Below are 16,795 nucleotides of genomic sequence, written 5' to 3' on the forward strand. Positions count from 1 at the left end.
TGGGAGTTGAGTTTCTTTTCATTTGCTCACCTCAATGGAAATCAATGGTATAAATTTTTTTTGGGCCCTATGAGTATTACAAATGTTAAGTACATTTTATCTAACAAAATACAAAGAGGGCTATTAGATTAATTTAAATTAATGCTAGTAACTAAATAAAGTAGTGTTTACCCTTTAAACTTATTAATGATTTCCACCTTAAGCATCTACTTTTTCTATAAGAATTTTTTTTTTAAATGAAATTATTTGCAATAGTAATTAATGCATACTTGTGCTATTTTCTAAGATTCGCCAAGATTTTCTACCAAAATATTTTGATGTAAAAAACTTCTCTAATAAAATTAATATTTTTATTTTAAAAAATGAAAGATTCACCAATAAAAAATATTATTTTATCCAAAATAAATAAAAATTTGCCAATATTTTATATCTTTCTTTGAAAGGGAGTTTCTTAAAGTTATCACTGCATCACATAGACTATGTTTTCCCTAGGGTATCTCAATGCCATTACTTAACTTGACAAATCATCTTACTCAATATCACTACTATTCATTTCTCTTAAGAACAAATCCATTCCATACCAATAATTAAGAAACACCAATATATATCCCAAATTACTTCTAAACCTTAGGCTCATTTTAAGAATCCAAATCCAAATGTTCCTATCATTTATTCCCAATCATCAATTATCATAAAGATTCCAAATGACATTTCCAATGCATAATCTTTTCATTCTCTAATTAAAGAACCCAAACAAAACTACACACAATTTCCTTTCCAATTACATGTGATACATATTACTAACCCAATTAACATCTCTATACAACCATGAATCCCAACCATCAACTATGAGAATAAGAGAATAAGCAAAATACATTACACATCTATCAAATGAAATTACAACATATTCTACTACATATATATAAAATGATGTCATCAATGTTATGGTTTCCTTTTACATCAAGATACATAGTTCTCTAATAGATAAATATGATTCCTCATGATACATGATTACATTAATATCTTTCCAATAATTCAAGAGTACATCACAAAACAATCTGCTCAAAGAAACATGAACAAGATGGAAGGATAGGGTATCCATATTCATGCACACAATTATTAAATGCAAGAGAACATCCCAATGGAAGAAGGTGTAATGCCCGGCCAGGAACCCTAAAGGAAAACAACACAACTAGGCAACTAAAGGGTGGAATATTTTTTTTTTAAAGATTAAGTGCATTAATTATCACATTGCATGTTTATTAACACAACGGAAGTCTATCACATGATTTCCTAAGGGTTACCAACAAAGATTAATTCATAATAATGATAATAACATCAAGGTAAATCCAATTATCCATCTAGTTAGGAACTAAAATGCTTTTAAATTAAAACATAACCATAAAACTAAATCATCCATCTAGTTAGGAACTTAATTGCTTTTAATTAAAACATAATCATAAAACTAAATCCCACAATGAAAGATTTAAAGTGTTCCAATACATTTACTTTCCATGGTTCATTTACACATAAAGATAAAAATACTAAATTAACATACATTCAAATGAAATAATATTACAATAATCTATAATTACACGGCTTCCAGTAGTGCAACTAAATACATAAGTTATAATGCCAAGGTTACATAGATTTCTGAAACAACAACCACATGGTCTCAAGTGTACAATAATCACAAACCCAGATGCACCAGTGAAGCCTTTCCTCGCCTGAAGGTACAATCAAGGATATCCAATGGGAAATGGCACTACCACCTGACCATGCGATCCCAAAATGGAACCACCCCACTGTGCTGGGAGATAGCAGAAGACCCTCAAGTAAGCAAAACAAGACAAGGACAATAGTACAGCATGACTTCGCAAAACGCATGTGACTTAACTCACAAACACTAGTGATCCTAAGGAGAGAGTGTCATCGCATGGCTTAAGGTGGTTACCCTAGGTAGGCCTCCATAGGTCCCGACCCCCATCCTGGGTTATCCTGGTAACCTATCCCAAACCCCTAGCTCCATCTAAGCATCATGCGGACCCTACCAATCCCTTCATGAAGACAAGGTGGTAGGTTTTCCATTCCAGGCCTTCTCACAACATCTTGAGCCTATACAAGCACTCAACCATGTGTGAGGTACATTATCTTAATTAAATATTTCAGCTACCCACCCCCTAATCAATTATTAGGTTATCACTTCTTAACTGACTTTCGAGGGGTTATCCTTCCATCCACTTTGGGTGCGGCCCTCGCTCGAAAGCCAATCTCTCACATAGGACACTAATAGGAATGGTCTCTCTACGAGAACTCTATGGTGAAACTGACAGCCATATCTAATCCTGACAAAACTATAGGTGAAGGATACACAAATCATTAACCCAGGATTGACCATATGGAATAAAACACACAATGGCTCACATCAATAGGTTTACACAACAACACCTGACCAAGGGGGCATAAACAACCTTTACGACATGACAACAACTCAAAATTAGATCTACAACATAAATATGCTTTTACCAAAACTACCATTTATACTAAAGATCCATTACAGGCAATCTTTTTAAAACAGTAAAAAACATTATATACTTTGCAAATACAGATATTCCGAAAAAATAGCAAATACATCTTTATTGATAAAAGAAAAGCAGAGTTGTCATTTGTCCAATAAGGCTAAATTTAAACACCTAAAAATTAACCCTCTAACACATATTTATGATTAATTAAATGAAAAATCTAGATATATGATACCAATTAAAGTAAATTAAAAGTCAAGTTAAATGTATGCATATAAAAATCTAATATCCATATATAGAAAAAAAAACATTTAAATTTATCCCCCACGCTATATTATACTACTCAATATTCATTTGCAACAATAATATAATTCTAATATTATTTCACTTTCTAAAAAATTAATATTAAAATTAAAAAAAATTAAAACTTAAACAAACTTATTAAATCAATTTAATTTTTAATAAATTAAATTAAAAAATAAATAAAAAATAAAAAATAAAAATAAAAAACTCAAGGGGTTGAGTAGCGGGACCCCTGGCCCACCGTTGCAGCAACAACATGCTACCACGTGTATGTGGTAGCAGCTGCTGCTACCCCATACACACGGTAGCAGCATTTCCTACCCCATGTATGAGGTAGCAATGTTGCTGCTAACCCCATACATGGGGCGCTGCTAACCTCATACATGGGGTAGTAGTGCTGCTGCTAACCCAAGTATGGGGAGAGCAGCAAACTGCTCTTGGGGGTGTGTGGCTGGGTTGAGCCCAGCTCCCCACCACCCACCCTCAAACCATTATTTAAAAAAAAAAAAATTCAAATAAGTTTTTTTAACTCTAACTAGAGATTTTCAAAATCTCAAATTTTTTTTAACAGAATTTTAACAAAGATATTAAAATCTCAAATTTCCCCACTCTGAGACAACAGAGTCAAAAAAAATCACAACAAAAATATAAATTTTTTTTTTTATAAACTTAACTAAAATTTCTTCCATAAAATTATAGTCTAGATAGAAAAGAGATTGATAAAAACCCAAATTTATTTAAAAGGGAGAATCTTCTTACACAAACCATAAGGAATAAATTTTAACCCAGCAGGAAGAACACAATCAAACACATAGGAAGAATTTATTTGAAGCAAAGGAGGGTAAATCTGGCAAAATTTTGCCAGCATAACCCCTTACAATTTCATGAATATCAAAGCTAGATAAATACTCTGAAAGGAAATAAATAAAAATATTTAATCATATATAAAATCAAAACTCAACCAGAAATGGAAGACACAACCATCTTCTATTTAAATTTTTTTTTCTACAAATACACACCAGAAACTATAGAGAAAGGAAGAATATTTGAGCTAATATTAAAAATAAATAAACAGGCAGAAGCTATCCAACCTTGGAAGCTTTCCTGGAAGATCTTGAGGAAGAGCTCATGCAACCAAATATCCACACCAAACCTTCCTTCCAGATCCTTATTTTTCCAACATGCATCCAAGAAATTTTAAAAATTTCTTCCTACATACTGCTGCCTCCTTCCCGTGAACTCCCAAAAATAATTTTCAAAAATATATTTAACCCAAACTTTTTTAGGTTGAAAATATTTCTCTCCAAAATCTAATATTCCATTTAAAACTAAAAGGATTTTATTTTATTTTCTAATTTCCACAAACAACAAATGAAACTGCAATTTCCCAAAAATCATTACTTTCCTTCTTTTTTTTTCTTTTTTCTTTTCTTTTCTCATGCCCATTTAATTAACTTTCTAAACAAATATTTAAGGAAAGTAAATAACCTTTATTTTGTTTATTTCTATTTTTTTTTTTAAATCTAGTGAACAATAATTGCATTTAATTTTATTTATTTTCCCACTAAAGTTTAAATAAAATTATATTTCTAAAATCATGAAATTTACAAAATAATTAAGGAAGGTAATTTTATTTTTAAAAATCTAGAGAACAATAAAAGCAATTAATTTATTTTCTACTAAATTTAAATAAAATTATATTTCTAATATAATGCAATTTGCAACTAATTTAATCGCTTCACTTAATAATTAAATTCATAATCACTAAAGAATTATAATTCATAAATTAAATATGCTAACTATAAAGTGATGCCATAAACTCAAATAATTAATCTAATCTACTAGGGCACACAAATCGAGAAGACCCAAACAAAGACTTTGAAAAAGTCAAACAAACAAAACTCGAGGGTCGAACATACAACAAAGATGACCAACTGACGACACTTATAAGAGTGTAACTAGGGTAAAATTAGGGTCAACCACTATCTCCTCCACTCCCATCAGACAAATAAGGCATGCTCTGACCTGTGAAGCCAGGAGGAGATGATACCCCATACCTACCTGGTACTCGTACCTGCAATGTCCTGCATCATCGAACCACACATGCATATATACAAATATAGAATACATGGCACACACACTGATGAAGGAGAAAAAGTGACGTTCCCTATTTCACCGGAGTGAGTGAAGGAAAATCATCCCCTCGCATCCAATACACTTGTACACACGCAACATATAATTACACATTGCATAGATAAAGTAAAGTATCAGTACATAACAATAATCCATAAAATACCACAAATCACAAGTACTAAAATACTGTAAACAAAGTATGCATCCCATATCTAGATAAGGCATGAAATAATGTCATATAAGTCTGAATAACACATAATGGTAATGTATCTACTGAAAGTAAACAATAGTAAAATATGAGTCTAATAAGTTCAATCGAGGAGGGGTACTACATTCTCCCCCCCAAAACTAGGCTTACTCCTGGAAGCCTAAGACATATAAGATTAGAGCTCTCTCATCTTCATTGCATCCTTCCAAGTCACCGAGGTCTCATCATTTGGGTCCCATAGGACCCTTACCTAATCGATGGTACGACCCCTGAGGGTCAAATCTCAATGCTAAAGAATGCACACGGGCTCCATGGAAAGCTGCTCGTCCTCGACCTACAAAGCATTCCAATCAAGAACATGTGTCACATCAGGATGATAAGGTCGAAGAACTGAAACATGAAAGACATCGTGGATGTGGGATATACTCGGTGGCAAGGCAAGATGGTAGGCAACATGTCCTATCCTCTCGAGGATCTCAAAAGGGCCGAAAAAATGAGGTACCAACTTAGAACCCTTTCCATAATGGATCAGACTCTTCCATGGACGCACTCTCAAGAACACATGGTTGCCAATAGAAAACTAATGATCTACCCTATGAGCATCTGCATACTTCTTCTGCATATCCTGTGTAGCTACCAAATGCTCATGAATCCGCTCAACCTACTGCTCCATCTCTCAAAGAATATTCGGTCCTATACACACCCTATCCTCTAACTGATCCCAACTGAAAGGAGTAAGGCAAGGAGGCCATAAAATGCCTAAAAGGGGGACATACCTATGGAGCTATGATATCCATTGTTATAAGCAGACCCCACTAGATAAATATAATCCTTCTAGTGCGATTGCTGGTCCATAACATACATGCGAAGCATGTCCTCCAAAACCTGATTCACTCACTCGGTCTGATCATCTGTCTCTGGGTGATAAGCTGAACTAAAGTTCAACTAAGTCCCCAAAGCATGTTGAAGTGAGGTCCACAATGCTAACGCAAAGACAGGATCTCTATCAGAAATGACCCGCCTTAGAATCACATGCAATCTAACCACATCTTCCAAGAAGACTCATGCCACCACTTCTGCCGTATAGGAAGCTTGAATAGGAACAAAATGAGAAACCTTGGTCAACCTATCAACAATGATCATGATGGCTTCATGACGACGCGAAGAAACTGGCAACCCAATAATGAAATCCATGGAAATGATGTCCCATTTCCAATCTGGTACTATATTAGGCTGTAAAAGCCCTATCGGGTGCTGATGCTCCGCCTTCACCTGCTGACATTCCAAACACTTCGACACATAATCAGCAATATCACATTTCATGCCAGCCCAATGATAAATCTACCTAAGATCTATGTGCATCTTCTTGACACCTGGATGTACCAAATAAGGTGCACGATGGGCCTCAGTCATGATCAAAATGCGAAGACCCTCCAAAGGAGGTACATAGATCCGACCAAGATGGCAAAGAAGACCATCTGCCTCAAGGATAAAACCAAAAAATCTACCCTCTAAAGGCCTTCCAGACTCTATCACAGCTCTAATATCCTGATACCAAGTATCCTGAGGAAGAACTCGAAGAATTCTCCCTCTCAAGTCTATTCCAAGGGACAATGTTGAAACTTCATGCCGCCTATGACTCAAAGCATCTGCCACCACGTTCTCTTTCCCCTGAATATAACGAACCTCAAAATCATACTCGCAAAGGAATTCCATCCATCTTCGCTGTCGAGAATTCAATTTTGGTTGCATGAAGATATACTGCAAATTGCGGTGATCACTATGCAGCTCAAACCAACGCCCTAACAGAAAATGTCACCATCTAACCAATGCATGCACTACAACTACCAACTCCAAATCATGAACTGGATAGTTCAACTCGTGGTTCTTGAGTTTGTGACTCATAGGAAACCACACGTCCATCCTGCATAAGCATTGCACCTATACCTTCTAAAGAGGCATCTGTGCATATCATAAAATCTCTAGATGGATCAGGAACTGCCAAGATCAGAGCATTGACAAGGAGTTCCTTCAAGGTACAAAAAGCTGACTCACACTGCTCTAACCAAACAAACCTATTCCCTTTCCTCTGAAGAGAATTGATCGGGTGCCCTATCCGAGAAAAGTATTGAACAAAGCGATGGTAATATCCAGCCAAACCCATAAAACTCCAAACTTCTGAAACATTGGTCGATGCTGGCCAATCAACAATGGCTTGGATCTTTGAAGGATCCACGGATACACCTTCTCCCAAAACCACATGACCAAGATAGTTCACCTCTGATTGAAAGAAGTCACACTTCACCAAATTGGCATAAAATTGATTCTCTCTCAAGCACTATAATACCTGATGGAAGTGACCCTCATGATCTTCCATAGATCTAGAATGAATCAGTATGCCATCCAAGAACATAAGGACAAAATGATCAAGGTAGGTGCAAAAAACCCCATTCATGAGGCTCATGAAAATTGAAGGCACGTTTGTCAACCCAAATGGCACCACGGTGAACTCATAGTGACCATAACAAGTACAGAACACCATCTTATGAATGTCTACATCTTGAATGCACAACTGATGATACCCACATTTCAGATCAATCTTAGAGAACACCTTGGCTCCCTTTACCTGATCGAAAAGATCATCTATACGAGGCAATGGATATCGATTCCGGATGGTTACCTTATTCAGTTGTCAGTAATCAATGCATAATTGAAGAGAACCATCCTTCTTCTTAATGAAGATAACAGGCGCACCCCAAGGAGAAACACTAGGATGAATGAACCCCTTGGCCAACAATTCTTCTATCTGCAACTTCAACTCACTCAACTCCTGAGTAGTCATCTGATATGGAGCTCTTGAAATAGGTTCTGCACTAGGAACCAAGTCAATGCAAATATCTTTATTTCTCTTTGGAGGCATACCAGGAATATCCAACAGAAACGCATCAACATACTCTCAAAGAATAGGGTGACCATCAAGAGTGATTTCTCAACTCTCTTTTTCATTCACATCCTCAAGAGTAATTGCAAAGAGCCGACACCCTCTATGAATGCACCGCTTAAGTTGCATACCAGAAATCATACGTAGGGATATCAGTCTCTGAACTCCAACAATCTCCACTTCCCTACCAAGGTCATCTAAACACTCCACTGTCTTCTTGCGATAGTCTACATGAGCACTGTGAGATGAAAGCCAATCCATCCCCAACACTACTCCATAAGAACCCAAAGGAGTGACCTGAAGGTCAACTGAAGTAACTACAATTCCTAGGTTCAACTCACAACTGGGAATAAAGGCATCTACGGAAACACGCACACCTATAGCCAATTCTACTTGCCACCTATCCACCTACTTAGCAGACACGAGTTCTCATTGCTCCATAATGGACAAAGAAATGAAAGAATCTGAAGCATCAGAGTCAAAAAGTACAGAGATAGGAATTCCACACAACACACCTACTGCCTCAATAAATTTACCCTAATGATTAGCCTGGCGATCATCAACCGTTGCAAAACCTCGATGGGATCTACCTGTATCCCCTACTGTAGGCTCTGATGCTACTAGCCTCTGACTACCTATCTGGTGAGAATGCTAAGGGCATTGCGTGACTATGTGACTAAACTACCCACAAGAGAAGCAAGCTCCCCTACTTGGTCCTCTACTTCCCGTGGGCCCACTGGACTGCTGGAAGCTTCCCCTGCTACGGGCGTGAGATGCACCCTGAGAGGACTGCCCTGAAGGACCCTATCTTATCCTTTTCCATTTCCTATTCCTCCTATGCTGAGAATTGCCACCCTATTGGCCTTGGAACTGTTTCAGTCTTGGCGGCTGATGTTATTGCTGCTATCCACCCTTAGCAGGTGCCTGAGGACTCCTAAATGGTGCAGCTAGTTGGGACTGCTTCCCACGAACTCTGGGCCCACTAGAAGGTACACTGCCAATCTGCACTCCTGACTGACCACCATGTAGATGGCTAAGGTTTTGTTCTACCAACCTGGCTTTCACCATGGCTACCTCAACTGAAGCTGGCTCAAATAATCTCACTCCTCCACTGATGCGGTCATTTAGACCCCTCAAGAAGTGTTGAACAAGCATTGCCTCATCATTACCAATCCTGGCATATTGTTTAAGCTCATAGAGCCTATGCTCAAACTGGTCTATTGACATACCATACTGACGCAAAGCGTAGAACTCATTTGCCTAAGTCTACCTCCACTGGGGTGAGAGAAATCATGCCCTGAATCTCTCCAGAAATATCTCCCATGATATGGTGTTAACACACACACCGATCTTCTCCTCCTCTAATATCCACAGATCAAAGCAAAACTATTGAGATGCATGATAGCACATCTCGCCTTGGTGTTTCTACTGTATGGGAACATAGCGAAACACCAATCCAAACTAATAAGCCAGGTCTTTGCCTTGATACCGGTACCCTTACCATCAAAGAAGGGAGGGTTGGACCTCATCAAGTCCCTTATGTGACCCACGGGAGCTGGATCTCAGCTAGCTGGGATCTCCCTCCTTTTGGGTGATCTCTCTCTCTCTCTCTCTCTCTCTCTCTCTCTCTCTCTCTCTCTCTCCTTTGGAACCTGCTGATGCGACTCCTCAACCTGAGCATGAATAGGCTTCTCAACCTCAGGCCTGGGGCCTAACCTAGCCAGAACCTCTTGAAACATCTATCTCAGCTCTTCCCTTTCGGGAACCTGCTCTCTTGCATGCTTTGAATCCTAATAAATAGACTATTTTGGCTTGACACTCACATGTGTGGGTTGTGGTGAAGGACTGTGATGGTTAGAATCTCAGCCCCATCCTCCACCTCTACCTCTATTGTGACCACCCGTACGGCCACCTCCCCTAGCTTTCCTAGTCATGACTTAACACTACAAAAGAGAAAACGGTTCAGATCTATGGTAAGGATAAAACAAGGGAAACACAACATTAAGACCTAAGCAAAAAGGTCAAGCTGAATGGGCTCACTACAAACCCAGAGTACCTAGTGTTGAAACTTGGCTCTGATACCAAATGTAATGCCCTACCAGGAACCCTAAAGGAAAACAACACAACTAGGCAACTAAAGGGTGATTTTATTTTTTTTAAAGATTAAGTGCATTAATTATCACATTGCACGTTTATTAACATAACATAAGTCTATCACATGATTTCCTAAGGGTTACCAATGAAGATTAATTCGTAATAATGATAATAACATCAAGGTTAATCCAATTATCCATCTAGTTAGGAACTTAAATACTTTTAAATTAAAACATAACCATAAAACTAAATCATCCATCTAGTTTGGAACTTAATTACTTTTAATTAAAACATAATTATAAAACTAAATCCCACAATGAAAGATTTAAAGTGTTCCAATACATTTACTTTCCATGGTTCATTTACACATAAGGATAAAAAAACTAAATTAACATACATTCAAATGAAATAATATTACAATAATCTATAATTACACGGCTTCCAGTAGTGCATCTGAATACATAAGTTATAATGCTAAGGTTAAATAGATTTTTGAAACAACAACCACATGGTCTCAAGTGTACAATAATCACGAACCCAAATACACCAGCGAAGCCTTTCCTCGCCTGAAGGTAAAATCAAGGATATCCGATGGGAAGTGGCACTACCACTTGACCATGTGATCCTGAAATGGAACCACCCCACCGTGCTGGGAGATAGCAGAAGACTCTCAAGCAAGCAAAACAAGACAATACAACAATACAACATGACTCCGCAAAACCCATGTGACTCAACTCACAAACACTAGTGATCCTAAGGAGAGAGTGTCATCGCATGACCTAAGGTGGTTACCCTAGGTAGGCCTCCATAGCCCCCGACCCCCATCCTAGGTTATCTTGGTAACCTCTCCTGAACCCCCAACTCCATCTAAGCATCATGCGGACCCTACCAATCCCTTCATCAAGACAAGGTGGTAGGTTTGCCATTCCAGGCCTTCTCACAACATCTTGAGCTTATACAAGCACTCAACCATGTGCAAGACACATTATCTTAATTAAATATTCAGCTACCCACCCCCTAATCAATTATTAGGTTATCACTTCTTAACTGACTTTCGAGGGGTTATCCTTCCATCCACTTTGGGTGCGGTCCCCACTTGAAATCCACTCTCTCACATAGGACACTAACAGGAATGGTCTCTCTATGAGAACTCTATGGCGAAACTGACAGCCATATCTAATCTAGACAAAACTACAGGTGAAGGATACACAAATCATTAACCCAAGATTGACCATTTGGAATAAAACACACAATGGCTCACATCAATAGGTTTACACAACAAAACCTGACCAAGGGGGTATAAACAACCTTTACGACATGACAACAACTCAAAATCAGATCTACAACGTAAATATGCTTTTACCAAAACTACCATTTATACTAAAGATCCATAACAGGCAATCTTTTTAAAACAGTAAAAAACATTATATACTTTACAAATACAGATATTCTGAAAAAATATTAAATACATCTTTATTGATAAAAGAAAAGCAGAGTTGTCATTTGTCCAATAAGGCTAAATTTAAACACCTAAAAATTAACCCCCTAACACATATTTATGATTAATTAAATGAAAAATCTAGATATATGATACCAATTAAAGTAAATTAAAAGTCAAGTTAAATGTATACATATAAAAATCTAATAACCATATATAGAAAAAAAGAAACATTTAAATTTATCCCCCACACTATACTATACTACTCAATATTCATTTGCAACAATAATCTAATTCTAATATTATTTCACTTTTAAAAAAAATAATATTAAAATTTAAAAAAATAAAACTTAAACAGATTTATTTAATCAATTTAATTTTTAATAAATTAAATTAAAAAAATAAATAATAAATCAAAATAAAAATAAAAATAAAAAACTTAAGGGGCTAACCATTGGGAAACCTAGGCCACTGTTGCAGCAGCAGCATGCTACCGCTTGTATGTGGTAGCAATTGCTGCTACCCCATACACGCAGTAGTAGCATCTGCTACCCCATGTATGAGGTAGCAGCACTGCTGCTAACCTCATACATGGGGTAGTAGCACTGCTGCTAACCCACGTATGGGGGGAGCAACAAGTTGCTCTTGGGGGTGCGTGGCTGGGTTGAGCCCAGCTCCCCGCCACGTACCCTCAAACCATTATTTAAAAAAAAAAAAAATTTAAATAATTTTTTTAACTCTAACTAGAGATTTTCAAAATTAAATTTTTTTTTAACAGAATTTTAACAGAGATATTAAAATCTCAAATTTCCCCACTCTGAGACAACATAGTAAAAAAAAATCACAACAAGAATATAATTTATTTTTTTTATAAACTTTACTAAAATTTCTTCCATAAAATTACAGTCCAGACATAACATTTACTGGTAAATAAATCTTGCCAAAAGATTCAAATCTCTGAGACAGAAAAGAGATTGATAAAAACCCGAATTTCTTTAAAAGGGAGAATCTTCTTACACAAACCATAAGGAATAAATTTTAACCCAGCAGGAAGAACACAATCAAACACACGGGAAGAATTTATTTGAAGCAACGGAGGGTAAATCTGGCAAAATTTTGCCACCATAACCCCTTACAATTTCATGAATATCAAAGCTAGAAAAATACTCTGAAAGGAAATAAATAAAAACATTTAATCAAATATAAAATCAAAACTCAACCAGAAATGGAAGACACAACCATCTTCTATTTATTTTTTTCTTTTTTCTACAAATACACACCAGAAACTACAGAGAAAGGAAGAATATTTGAGCTAATATTAAAAATAAATAAACAGGCAGAAGTTATCCAACCTTGGAAGCTTTCCTGGAAAATCTTGAGGAAGAGCTCATGCAACCTGATATCCACACCAAACCTTCCTTCCAGATCCTTATTTTTCCAACATGCATCCAAGAAATTTTAAAAATTTCTTCCTATAGACTCTTGCCTCCTTCCCGTGAACTCCCAAAAATAATTTTCAAAAATATATTTAACCCAAACTTTTTTAGGTTGAAAATCTTTTTCTCTCCAAAATCTAATATTCCATTTAAAACTAAAAAGTTTTTATTTTATTTTCTAATTTTCGCAAAAAACAAATGAAACTGCAATTTTCCAAAAATCATTACTTTCCTTCTTTTTTTTTCTTTTCTCATGCCCATTTAATTAACTTTCTAAACAAATATTTAAGGAAAGTAAATCAACTTTATTTTGTTTATTTCTAATTTATTTTTTTTAAATCTAGTGAACAATAATTGCATTTAATTTAATTTATTTTCCCACTAAAGTTTAAATAGAATTATATTTCTAAAATCATGAAATTTGCAAACTAATTAAGGAATGTAATTTTATTTTTAAAAATCTACAGAACAATAAATGCAATTAATTTATTTTCTACTAAATTTAAATAAAATTATATTTCTAATATAATGCAATTTGCAACTAATTTAATCGCTTCACTTAATTAATTAAATTCATAATCACTAAAGCATTATAATTCATAAATTAAATATGCTAACTATAAATAAAGTGACACCATAAACTCAAATAATTAATCTAATCTACTAGGGCACACAAATCGAGAAGACCCAAACAAAGACTCTGAAAAAGTCAAACAAACAAAACTCGAGGGCCGAACATACATTAAAGACGACCAACTGACGACACTTATAAGAGTGTAACTGGGGTAAAATTAGGGTCAACCACTATCTCCTCCACTCCCATCAGACAAATAAGGCATGCTCAGACTTGTGAAGCTAGGTGGAGAGGATACCCCGTACTTGTACCTGCAATGTCCTGCATCATCGAACCACACATGCATATATACAAATATAGAATACACGACACACACACCAATAAAGGAGAATCATGACATTCCTTGTCTCACCAGAGTGAGTGAAGGAAAATCATCCACTCACATCCAATACACTCGCAAACACACAACATATAATTACACATTGCATAGATAAACTAAAGTGTCACTACATAACAATAATCCATAAAATACCACAAATCACAAGTACTGAAATATTGTAAATAAAGTCTACATCCCATATCCAGATAAAGCATGAAATAATGTCATATAAGTTTGAATAACACATAATGATAATGTATCCATTGAAAGTAAACAATAGTAAAATATATGAGTCTAATAAGTTCAATCGAGGAGGGGTACTACATTCTCCCCCCCATAACTAGGCTTACTCCTGGAAGCCTAAAACATATAAGAATAGAGCTCTTTCATCTTCACTGCATCCTCCCAAGTCACCGAGGTCTCATCATTCGGGTCCCATAGGACCCTTACCTAGTCGATGGTACGACCCCTGAGGGTCAAATCTTGACACTAAAGAATGTGCACAGGCTCCATGGAAAGCTGCCCGTCCTCGACCTGTAAAGCATTCCAATCAAGAAGATATGTCACATCAGGATGATAAGGTCAAAGAAATGAAACATGAAAGACATCGTGGATGCAGGATAGACTCAGTGGCAAGGCAAGATGGTAGGCAATAGGTCCTATCCTCTCAAGGATCTCAAAAGGGCGAACAAAACAAGGTGCCAACTTAGAACCCTTTCCATAATGGATCAGACTCTTCCGCAGACGCACTCTCAAGAACACACGGTTGCCAACAGAAAACTAACGATCTACCCTATGAGCATCTGCATACTTCTTTTGCCTATCCTGTGCAGCTACCAAATGCTCACAAATCTGCTCAACCTGCTTCTCCATCTCTCAAAGAATATCTGGTCCTATACGCACCCTGTCCACTAACCGATCCCAACTCAAAGGAGTAAGGAAAGGACGACCATACAATGCCTAAAAGGGGGACATACCTATGGAGCTATGATATCCATTGTTATAAGAAAACTCCACTAAATAAATATAATCCTCCCAGCACGACTACTGGTCCATAACATACATGCGAAGCATGTCCTCCAAAACTTGATTCACTTGCTCGGTCTGACCATCTGTCTCTCGGTGACAAGCTAAACTAAAGTTCAATTGAGTCCCCAAAGCATGCTGAAGTGAGGTCCACAATGCTGAGGTAAAGACAGGATCTCTATTAGAAATGATCCTCCTTGGAATCCAATGCAATCTCACCACATCATCCAAGAAGACTCGTGCCACCATTGTTGCTGTATAGGAAGCTCAAATAGGAACAAAATGAGAAACCTTGGTCAACCTATCAACAATGACCATGATGGCATCATGACGATGCAAAGAAACTGGCAACCCAACAATGAAATCCATGGATATGATGTCCCATTTCCAATCTAGTACTATATTAGGCTGTAAAAGCCCTGTCGGGTGCTGATTCTCTGCCTTCACCTACTGACATTCCAAACACTTCGACACAAAATCAGCAATGTCACAGTTCATGCCAACCCAATGATAAATTTGCCTAAGATCTGTGTGCATCATCTTGACACATGGATGTGTCAAATAAGGTGCATAATAGGCCTCAGTCATGATCAAAATGCGAAGACCCTCCAAAGGAGGTACATAGATCCGACCAAGATGGCGAAGAAGACCATCTGCCTCAAGGCTAAAACTAGAAAATCTACCTTCTAAAGGCCTTCCAGACTCTATCACGTCTCTAACATCCTGATACCAAGTATCTTGAGGAAGAACTCCAAGAATTCTCCCTCTCAAGTCTACTCCAAGGGACAATGCTGAAACTTCATGCCACCTGCGACTCAAAGCATCTTCCACCATGTTCCCTTTCCCTTGAATATAATGAACCTCAAAATCATACTCATAGAGGAATTCCATCCATCTTCATTGTCAAGCATTCAAGTTTGGTTGCGTGAAGATATACTGCAAACTGTGGTGATCACTATGCAGCTCAAACCGATGCCCTAATAGAAAATGTTGCCATCTAACCAACGCATGCACTACAACTGCCAACTCCAAATCATGAACTAGATAGTTCAACTCATGGTTCTTGAGTTTGCGAGACTCATAGACAACCACATTTCCATCATGCATAAGCACTACACCTATACCTTCTAAAGAGCCATCTGTGCATATCATAAAATCTCTAGATGGATCAGGAACTGCCAAGATCGGAGCACTGACAAGGAGTTCCTTCAAGGTATGAAAAGCTGACTCACACTACTCTGACCAAACAAACTTCTTCCCTTTCCTCTGAAGAGAATTGAATGGGTGCCCTATCTTGGAAAATCCTTGAACAAAGTGATGGTAATATCCGACCAAACCCATAAAAATTCAAACTTCTGAAACATTGGTCAACACTGGCCAATCAACAATGGCTTGGATCTTTGAAGGATCCATAGATACACCTTCTCCCGAAACCACATGACCAAGATAGTTCACCTCCGATTGGAAGAAGTCACACTTCACCAAATTGGTATAAAGTTTATTCTCTCTCAAGCATTGTAACACCTGACGCAAGTGACCCTCATGATCTTCCATAGATCTAGAATAAATCAGTATGTCATCCAAGAACACAAGGACAAAATGATCAAGGTAGGTGCAAAAAACCCCTTTCATGAGGCTCATGAAAACTGAAGGCGCGTTTGTCAACCCAAATGGCACCACGGTGAACTCATAGTGACCATAACAAGTATGAAACACCATCTTATGAATGTCTACATCCTGA

This window comes from Cryptomeria japonica, chromosome 3, assembly GCF_030272615.1.
Source record: "Cryptomeria japonica chromosome 3, Sugi_1.0, whole genome shotgun sequence".
NCBI lineage: Eukaryota > Viridiplantae > Streptophyta > Pinopsida > Cupressales > Cupressaceae > Cryptomeria > Cryptomeria japonica.